General features: G+C 42.2%; 1 pseudogene; it reads left to right on the top strand.

The window, feature by feature from the left end:
- Window positions 1-6,049: 6,049 nt before the first annotated feature.
- Window positions 6,050-9,550, top strand: LOC112661041 (60S ribosomal protein L7a-like; annotated as a pseudogene).
- Window positions 9,551-9,751: the final 201 nt, after the last annotated feature.

Below are 9,751 nucleotides of genomic sequence, written 5' to 3'. Positions count from 1 at the left end.
CTGAGTCTCAGTACTCAGCCTGGGAGGACGGGCAGCAGTGGCTGCAGTTACCTAGAAAAAATGAGCCCCGGGCTGGTTCCCAGAGCCCACAGACTGCTGCCTGCCTCTCTCACCTAGTTTCCCTCCTTCTCTGTCAACCAAGCAGCGAGCTTTATGTCCCTGGGTTCCTATTCCTCTCTTTCTTGCTGTTTGCCTCTGATTTTAGCATTTATCTAAATATCTTACCCCACGTTAGACCTCTCTTTCTTCTTTCATGTTGCAAATACCTTTAAGGTAGAACTCAGGTCAAGTTTGTACCTTGCTTCATTTCACATGAGTGAAATATTTGAAATTACATGTAAGTACACCCTATGTAGGCTGCTACAAAATATAGCAGCTGAGAGTACAGACCAAAATATAGCAGCTAAGAGTACAGACCGTGGAGGCAGAAAAAGGCAGAAAAATACAGATTCGGAACCCAGTGTGGAACACACCAGCTGCCCATTCCCAGGCCAGTTATTTACCTTTCTGACCCTCGGTTTCTGGATCGGAAAGAAGGTTGACAGTACTGCTCATGTGATAGGCTCATGGGGGTGCCAAACGAGCAAACACGAGTAAAGTGCTCAGAACAGTTTCTGGCATATGGTAAGCACTTGATAAACATTAGCTATTGTTTGTTTTCAATATAATAAAACATTTAAGCATTTCAAAAGAATTCTACACTGGTACTCTGAAGTCAAGCAAAGAATAATTTTAGTGTGCAAATAATCATCCCCAAAAGAGTCCTCAGGAGAGAAATTTTGCATAGTAGAAACAGCAGTGAAATAGGAGGCTGAAGATCTGGGTTCAAATTCTAGCCCCACCACTACCTGTGTGACCAGGAGCCTGTCTGTCATCTCTGAGCCTACACTACAGGGCTGGGAGGTAAAATAAGTACAGAGCACTCAAAACTGTTTTGGAGTTACAAAGAACTATATACACTTAAGTTAGATATCATCGTTTATTTACTCTGTAAATTTTTAATTTGTTCTCCATGTTTCATACAACCTCTTAATGCTAATTTAAACAAAATAAATATACTTGTAGTCGTATCTGTATGTGAATTTGCATAAGCATGCTTTTAAAAGTCTGGAAGGAAAGGCAACAGATTATTGGTGGTCACCAATAATCTGAGGACAAAGGCCAGACTGAGGTGTCTGAGGACAAAGGTCAGACTGACCAAAAAGGAAACTGTCATATCTTGCTTTATCTCCCAAAAAAGTGGCAGGGTTATGGGTAATTTAAAAAAAATAAGGTAGCTATTGTGAAATCAGAGTAACATTGTTTCAAAAAATATTCTCACAGGTTTCAAATACAAATTGGAATGTGGGTTAAAACTTGTGTCAGCATTCAGTAGCTTTCATTCTACTGACATTCAGCAGGAGCACCAACACTTTGCAAAGCACTGTGGGAGATGCCAGGCTGGATCACATGGGGGGTCCTACCTGAGATGACATGTTAGACCAGATAAAACACATATGCCAAGGGCGATAATCTAGGAAGAAAGTGGTCAATGATGGGACAGCGGGGTGGCTCAGTGGTTGAGTGTCTGTCTGCCTTTGGCTCACGGCGTGATCCTCCAGTCCTGCATCAGATTCCCCACAAGGAGCCTGCTTCTCCCTCTGCCTATGTTTCCATCTCTCTATGTGTGTCTCTCATGAATAAAATACAATCTTTTTTTAAAGTGGGGGGTCAGTGTTCCTGGTGCACTACAAGCGCTCACGAAATACTTGCTGGATAGATGGACAAATGGATGGATGAGTGGGTGGATGGATAAATAAACTGATAATAGAAATCTTCTCCCACAGAAGAGGGGAATCAAAAGAGGAATAATCACCTGGCTAGCTCAGTTGGTAGAGCATGTGACTCTTGATCTCAGGGTCACAAAATTGGGAATACAGATTATACTTTAAAAAGTAAATTAATTAAATTAAATTTAAAAGTAAATTAAAAGTAAAAAATATTAAGAAGAGGAATAATCTACAACTGAGGAAATTCAGGAAAGCCTTATGGAAAAGACAGCCTTTGAAAGGCTAAATTTATACATCTAGAGATGAGAAGCAGACTTGGCAAGGGGCCTTTTTGTTGATACCTTCTCATTTCCAATTCAATACTAGTGTTTCCCTCCTTCTCTCTCTTCCTTCCACTAAGAGTAGAGCTGATATCTTTCGAAACAGGAAGTTTTTTGGGGGGTTACAATGACTGGGATGATGGAGAAGTGGATATCAGAGAACACTGCTACATTTAGTGGTATGTTGGCCAGGGCTGTTAACTATATTACAAAAAAGAACTGTTCTATCCAAACTACCAATGGTGACCACATTGAGAAATACCCGGTAAGTGAGAGAAGTATCAGGAACAGAATATTACAATGTCACAAAGAAAATGCTGACAAAAATAGCTACACAAGTTTTTGGCTTTTGTCACCCAAATCAAATCATGTGATCTCCCTTCTAGGGAAGAAGCAAGGAAGTCATGTTGGAAAGGCCCATAGGGGTTGTTGAACAGATAGAGCTACTCAAAAGAACTTAGACCTTGGTCTCAAGGAAAAGGAGACACAATCAAGGAGGAATGATCTTGCCATATCTGTACTTAAGGAAACACCAAAACTCTATTTTAAAGAGAACCAAAATGTGAAGGGGTAAGGTAATTTTTTTAAAGCTTTACCCTGGTTCTGCATCAGAGAGAGCTAAGAGGTCATACTATGTTTTAAAATTTTCTCCAAATTTAAAGTATGATAAAAAAATAAATTCATTCAACAAATTATGCTGAGACAATTGGCTTTCTTTCTGGGTAAACAAACAAACAAACAAAATTAAACTAGATCCCTACCTCACATCACATATTCAAGATAGTTTAAAGAATTAAACCTAAAAAATTTTTGAAGATGTTAGGAGAAAATGTAGTTGTATACTTTAGGAACCTTGAACCAACTAGGCCTTCCTAAGTAAGCTACAAAACCAAAGGACCATAAAGTACAAAAATAGTCAAGATCTTTGCATAACAAAAAAAAAAGTTAAAAGAATAGAAGCTGGTTGTAACATATATAAGAGACAAAGGATTATTTTTTTGGATAATCTACAAAGCTTCTATAAATTAGTAAGAAAATGGTAGCTCTGAATGAAAAATGGGCAATAGGGATGATCAGGCAACTCAAAGAAAAAAAGATATAAAACATGAAAATATGATTATGGCAGATATTTCAGATTGATTCATTCAGTTCCATGCCTACTACCTTGTAGCTTGCCTTGAGGCACACTGGAACCTAAAAAACTAATCTAACAATCCCCAGGCTTCCCTGGAGCTGAGATTCTGCATGCAACCTGGGTTCCCCTGGGGAGAAATACCCTCAAGAAGTCTACTGACTTGGGACACCTGGGTGGCTCAGTGGTTGAGCATCTGCCTTTGGCTTGGGGCATGATCCTGGAGTCCCAGAATCGAGTCCCACATAAAGCTCCCTGAAAAGGCTGCCTATGTCTCTGCCTCTGTCTCTGTGTCTCTCATGAATAAATAAATCAAATCGTTAAGAAGAAAAGAAAAAGAAAGAAATCTATTGACTCTTGTTAGCACACAGGGTTAAGGTGGGGGAGGGGTCCTTATTTTTTGTTTGTCCGTCCGCCCACCCCCCCACCCCCGCCCCTGTATCAACATAGCAGCAATCTCACTGTCTAGATGCAGTCTCCAGCTTCATGGGTGCTTGGACAGGATGTAGGGTGTCTACAATGCAGCTGAGGCAGTATGATCCTGGATGCCAGGTGTGTCTGAGGCTTCCTGGTTTCCAGATTACCAAGTCAGCAGTTAATGCACAGCCTCCCAAATTCCCAGTTTCCTGGTCATGGAAGGAGCGTTTCCTTTGGCGGGTTGGTTCTGAGCTGGAGTTCTGAGAGTCGGTCCTGCTTTTCCACCTGACGTAACAAAGTTGGAAGCACCCAATTCCCTATTTTAAATCAAGCGTTTCCCCTACCCTTTTCTACCTAGCTTTCTACATAAACTAAGCAGAGAGGCTTCTGTCCTCTGTAGCTGAACTCTGACACAATGGTCAGCCTTATTAAAAATTGAAGAAATGCTAATTAAACCAACAATGAAATGGTTTCTTTCATTAGAACGTAAACAAAAAGAAGGCTAAAATTCAGTGCTACTGAGGGTAAGGGAAAAATGGGCCCTCTTCTGGAGGTTGTGTGTGTCATTGCAACCGTTTTGAAGAGCAGTTTGGCAGGATCTCCCCAAATATAAAATGTACATCCTATCAAACCCAGCATTCTACTTCCAGGCATCTGTCAATGAGAAATCCTGCTACATGTCCCCAAAAAAAACATTTTCCACAGATATTAATTGCGTCACTGTGAGTAATGGAAAAATAATAATATATAGCTGAATTGTCCATCAATATGTGGTAGTTAAGAAAATTACGGTACAACCATTCTTTGGAATATTTTGCAGTCGTTAGGGAATGAGGCAAAGCTCCAAGCACTAATATGGAAAGATCTCAGATATATTTCCAAGTGAAAAATAAATGGCAAAACAGCATGTATAGTATGATCTCATTTATGTTTAAAAACACGTGTAACAAAACATGTTTCTATCGAAACGTGTATGTCTGTATAAACACAGACAAAGGTCAGGAAGGACACAAACCAAGCTACTCTATGGGGGGTGGGGTGGGCAGAGGAGGGCCTTTGGCAGGGCTTTTGCTTCTACCCTCTCATCTGTACTATCAATGTTTGAATATTTTACAATAAGAATTATTATATTAGAATGTCATGTATTAAATGAACTTAAATTTTAAAAATGTAAAAAAATAAAAATAAAACAAAAAGGTAAAAAAATAGAATGTCATATATTAAGTAATTATATTAACACATAAATTAAAAGGTTATAAAACACTGTAGGGGCAAGATTCCAATTTTCAAATGCCTAACTAGAAGATATATAGACATTGATCTGTCTGTCATGTCTCTATTTATCCAGAAAGGGAGAAAGCAAATGTGACAAAATTAACATGTGTTGGATCTAGGTAGAGTGATATAGGTATTCATTTGCACTATTCTTTCAACCTTTCCATATTTTAAAGCTTTTTTCATAATAAAAAGTTGGAAATAAAATCACCTCAAATACACATCCTTGAACACACACACACAAACACACACACACTTTCCCGGCGCAAGCAGATTGTTTTCAGAGATGGGGGCAAATCTCATGGCTTGCAAAACTGCTAAAAAAGCAAAAAAGCATTGGCAGTCCTTCCCACTGACTTCTTAGAGCAAGTGCGCCTCACTCTGGGAGCCAGACTCCTGAGAAATGTTCTGAAGCTTCTGTGTGCACTAACTGGGATGGATAGCAGCCCCCTGCCCAGTCCCTCTGCAGCCAGGGCCAGGACCTACTGAGGAGCAAGGACCCAGGTGGCCCTCTGCCTCCCTTCCTATAGAGGTAGATTGCTCATGGCCAAGGGCACCTTTAATATCAAATATGCCCTACCACGAGTGCATATTTCTAAAGCCCCATGAGAGGTGAGGTGGCCTTTGGTCAGAAGGAGACCTGGGGGCGCCTTCAGGCCACACCAGGGGGCTCTGAAAAATTCCATTCACTTGAACTGTTCTACTCAAGACCCCTCATTCAATCCTCATCCTAGTGTTTATTTTTGACATAACAGTATGAGGAGAATGGGGGGGGAAAAGGAATTGCAAAAAAAAAAAAAAAAAGGAACTGGAATTTTAATGAGAACCATCTGGAGTCTTTGCCAAGAGTATAATGTTTGGTACAAGAAAGTAATTCCTCAGCTTAAATGAGGAAAAGAGAAATGGAGGAAATCGTTATGTTGTGCTCACAACCCCAAAACTGAGGCTGAACAGAACCACCTAGAACATGCACATCCCACAGGAACAGGGCTGGGACGGATCTGTGGAGAGGCGGTGGAGTGCGCCTCTCTCGGCTCCCGCGGTCACAGTGAGGAGGAATGTTTGTCCTCTGCCAAGGAGACTTTGAGGGATGGGTTGTGGTGGGCCCTGGGCCAGCGCCTGGAATCTGGGTAACCATGGAAACGGGCCCGCGGGTGACAACAAACACGGGATGGAATTTCAGCATTCGCAGCCAGGCCAGGGAGGAATGGGAAAGTTTGGGAAAGTTTTTGTTTTTAACCCAAGGATGGAGAAGGCACAGGAGCGAGCCACGGTGTTCTGGATAAGTGCTCCCTGCACAGGACCCCCACAGAGTCACAGGGACTCCACAGGGAGTCTCTCAGAGGCTCTATTCCCACTTTATCCTTTTCATTTGTTTATAACCCACCTCATTCCACCAAGGATTCCATGGGGTAAAAGCTACTCCTGAGGGGTCTCCATGCACAGCCAGATCCCTGTCCTCCTCAAGCCAGTGTAATCACGGATCTTGAGGACATCCACCCACTGTGGGCATTTCAGTGCATCCTCTCAATGCATCCTCAAAACAGCCCTGCAGCCAGCGGGGCCAGATCCTCCCTTACAGAGGGGGAAACGAAATTCAGAAAGCCAAGATTATCCAGAAGCAGAGGAGCTTTCTTCCCCAGCCTAAGCCCATCTTCCCTGCACCATGCCATTATACCTGTCATCTTTATTCTGGAAACAAATGAGTAATTGTGGTCATCAGCATTGATGAAGCAGAGAAGGAAAGCATCTACACCTACCTGTGTGCAAATAAACGCCACTCATCCATGTAGCTGCAGAAGCGGGCCTTGACTGAATGGAAAAAGATTTATATGATGGAAGGAAGAAATTTTTATAGAGTTAGTGGGCTGAAAAATTAAAGAACCATGAAGTCTAGAATTTTCTTCTCTGAGGTAGTTAGAATGGCTGGCGTCATGCCTGGACAGATCAGGGCCTTGAGAGTAAAGGAACCATAAAAACATCCACTGCAGGCTCTTTGCTTTACAGGTGGGGAAACCAAGGTAGAATCAAAGACTGGGCTCCATAGCCAGTACAAGGCTCTCTTCTTGACAGTACATCCCAGAAGTCCCCAAACAAGCCCATAGTAGACCCTCAGAGTCCATAGTGGGGTTCAGGTGAAATAGTATCAATTAGCAGGATTAAAACAGGAGGTGGTAATAATAATTGTTATGGAACAGAGGGCTGTTAAGTCTGGGATCAGACTGGAGGGTTCAGGATGGGTGAGGAGGGGAAATGTCAGGATGGATTGGCACCCTGCAATACTGAGATCCACCTGGCAAGACAATCCATTTTAGTTTTGCTCTTACAACCATGATTAGTTAAGAGGGAACCTCTGCTCTGAAAAGAGAAAGAGACTCAACGGTTAAGAATTTAGCAAAGAAGATAGTTTTAAATCAGCAAAGTTATATAACTCTATAACGGTTTCAAGAAATCATCTTGAAATTTCATTAGCAAAAAATGCCTCTGAATAAGCCAACAGGAAATAAGAAGTGCAAGGAATTTCTGGAAATAGGAGTGTTTTTTTGTGTTTGTTTGTTTTTAAAGTGAAAAAAGAAGTTTTAAGGAAAAAGGAAGCCCTGACCCACATAAAGATAGGGTTTCAGTAAAACTAATTTGAGAGTTAAGAGGGAAAGTGTAAGCCTCAGCCATGGAGTGAGCTCCCAGGCCCTTGAGGGCTTTATGTGGGCTGCTGAGAACAACTGCAATCCCCGAAAAATGGGCTCAGGAAACAGAGCCAGGTTCACACTAAAAAAGAAGTTTCATTTGCTGAAAAATAACAAATCCACATGAGGCTGTGCAAAGCCCTGTTGAAGTTTACAGAGTAACTTAAAAATGGTTTCAGCACTTAATCCAGGAATATCTGCTGTTTATACCAAAGTCACCGATTCTCCCTAAAGCTCTGCTTTGTGACTTTTTATCCTGAATAACTGTTTCTCTCATTCAGTCATAAAAAATGGGAGGGAACGTGTCATTTTTTTTCTCAGCAAATGTTTTTGACAGCTTGCTCTATGGCAGGCCCTGAATACAGTGCTGCTATCATGTCAGACTCTTATTGCCTCTTGCTTGGACTGAATACCATTTCTGAATGTCTAATATCAAAATGCAGAGTCCACTGTGTATTGATGAGCCTTCTATAAAATGTTGAGAGTTTTCCACCTTCAAATACTATAAGTACTATGCAAGCTTAAGGAGGCCACTGCTCATTCCTAATGAGAATCTTCTGTTTATGATTCATGGATTAAACCCTTATAAATGGCTTCATGTACATGCCTAAAATATGCAGATCCACAGGACGTCTGAGAGTATTCATGTAAGTATGTATCTGCTCGTGAGAAAGTGTGTGTGGGAGGGAAGGACAGAGTAGAAATTGTTTTCATTTTAAAAAGCTAGAGGGGCAAGAAGCAACTATGCATATACATCATTAAAGAAATGAGTGCAGCTCTCTCCTCCAGCCATCCATGTGCCAGAAGGAAAGAAGGCTAAGGGGAAGAAGGTGGCCCTGGCCCCTGCTGTCATGAAGAATCAGGAAGCCAAGAAGGTGATCAATCCTCTGTTTGAGGGAAGGCCAAGAATTCTGGCATCAGACAGGACATCCAGCCCAAAAGGGAACTCACCTGCCTTGTTAAATGGCCTCGTTACATCAGGCTGCTGTCGCAAAGAGCTATTCACTATAAACGTCTAAAAGTGTCTCCTGCAGGGGCACCTGGGTGGCTCAGTGGTTGAACGTCTGTCTTTGCCTCAGGTCGTGATCCCGGGGTCCCAGGATCAAGTCCTGCACTGGGGTCCCTGCAGGGAACCTGCTTCCCCCCGTCCTATGTCTCTGCCTCTCCCTCTGGGTTTCTCATGAATAAATAAATAATTTTTTAAAATAAATAAATAAATAAAAGTGCCTCCTGTGATTAACCAGTTCACCCAGGCCTCTGACTGCCAAACAGCTACTCAACTGCTTAAGCTGACCCACAGATACAAACCAGAGACAAAGCAAGAGAAAGAAGCAGCAGAGATTGTTGGCTCTGGATGAAAAAAAAAGCTGCTAGCAAAGGGGATGTCCCCACTCAGAGGCCTCCTGTCCTTCAAGCTGGGGTTAATACTGTCACCACCTTAGTGAAAAACAAGAAGGCTCAGCTGGTAGTGATCACACATGATGTAGGTCCCATGGAGCTGGTTGTCCTCCTCCCTGCCCTGTGTCATCAGATGGGGTTTCCTGCTACATTATCAGGGGAGGGCCGGGCTGGCGCATCTGGCCCATAGGAAGACCTGGACCACTGTCGCCTTCACACGAGTTAACTCGGAAGACAAAGGAGCTCTGGCTAAGCAGGTGGGAGATGTCAGGACCAATGACGACAGATGTGAGGAGATCTGCTGTCACTGGGGAAGCATCATCCTCCGTCCAAAGTCGGTGGCTTGCATTGCCAAGGTCAAAAAGGCAAAGGCTAAAGAACTGGCCACCAAACTGGGCTAAGTGTACACTGTTGAGTTTTCTGTACATAAAGCAATTAAAAGTTCTCTTTCAAAAAAGAAGTGAATGTACATAGGGCGTAATGAGGAGAGACGCCAGTGCATTTTCAAATTGTCAGTCCTTTAGCTCTTGAAAACATTACTCTTTAAAGGGAAACCATGGGCTGGTGTTTGTTCTCTCACCAATTACATTCTTCTTCTTCCTTTTTTTTTTTTAATTTCAGTGATTTTTAAAAGCCAATTCAAACCTTTTTATTTTTTTATTTTTTTAAAGATTTTGTTTATTTATCTGACAGAGAGAGCGCGCGCCAGAGACCACAAGCAGGCGGAGCGGCAGAGGGAGAGGGAAAAGAAGACTC

The sequence above is a fragment of the Canis lupus genome, chromosome 23 (genome assembly GCF_003254725.2).
Source record: "Canis lupus dingo isolate Sandy chromosome 23, ASM325472v2, whole genome shotgun sequence".
NCBI classification, from domain to species: Eukaryota; Metazoa; Chordata; class Mammalia; order Carnivora; family Canidae; genus Canis; species Canis lupus.
This window is presented reverse-complemented; position numbering and strand designations above follow the sequence as displayed.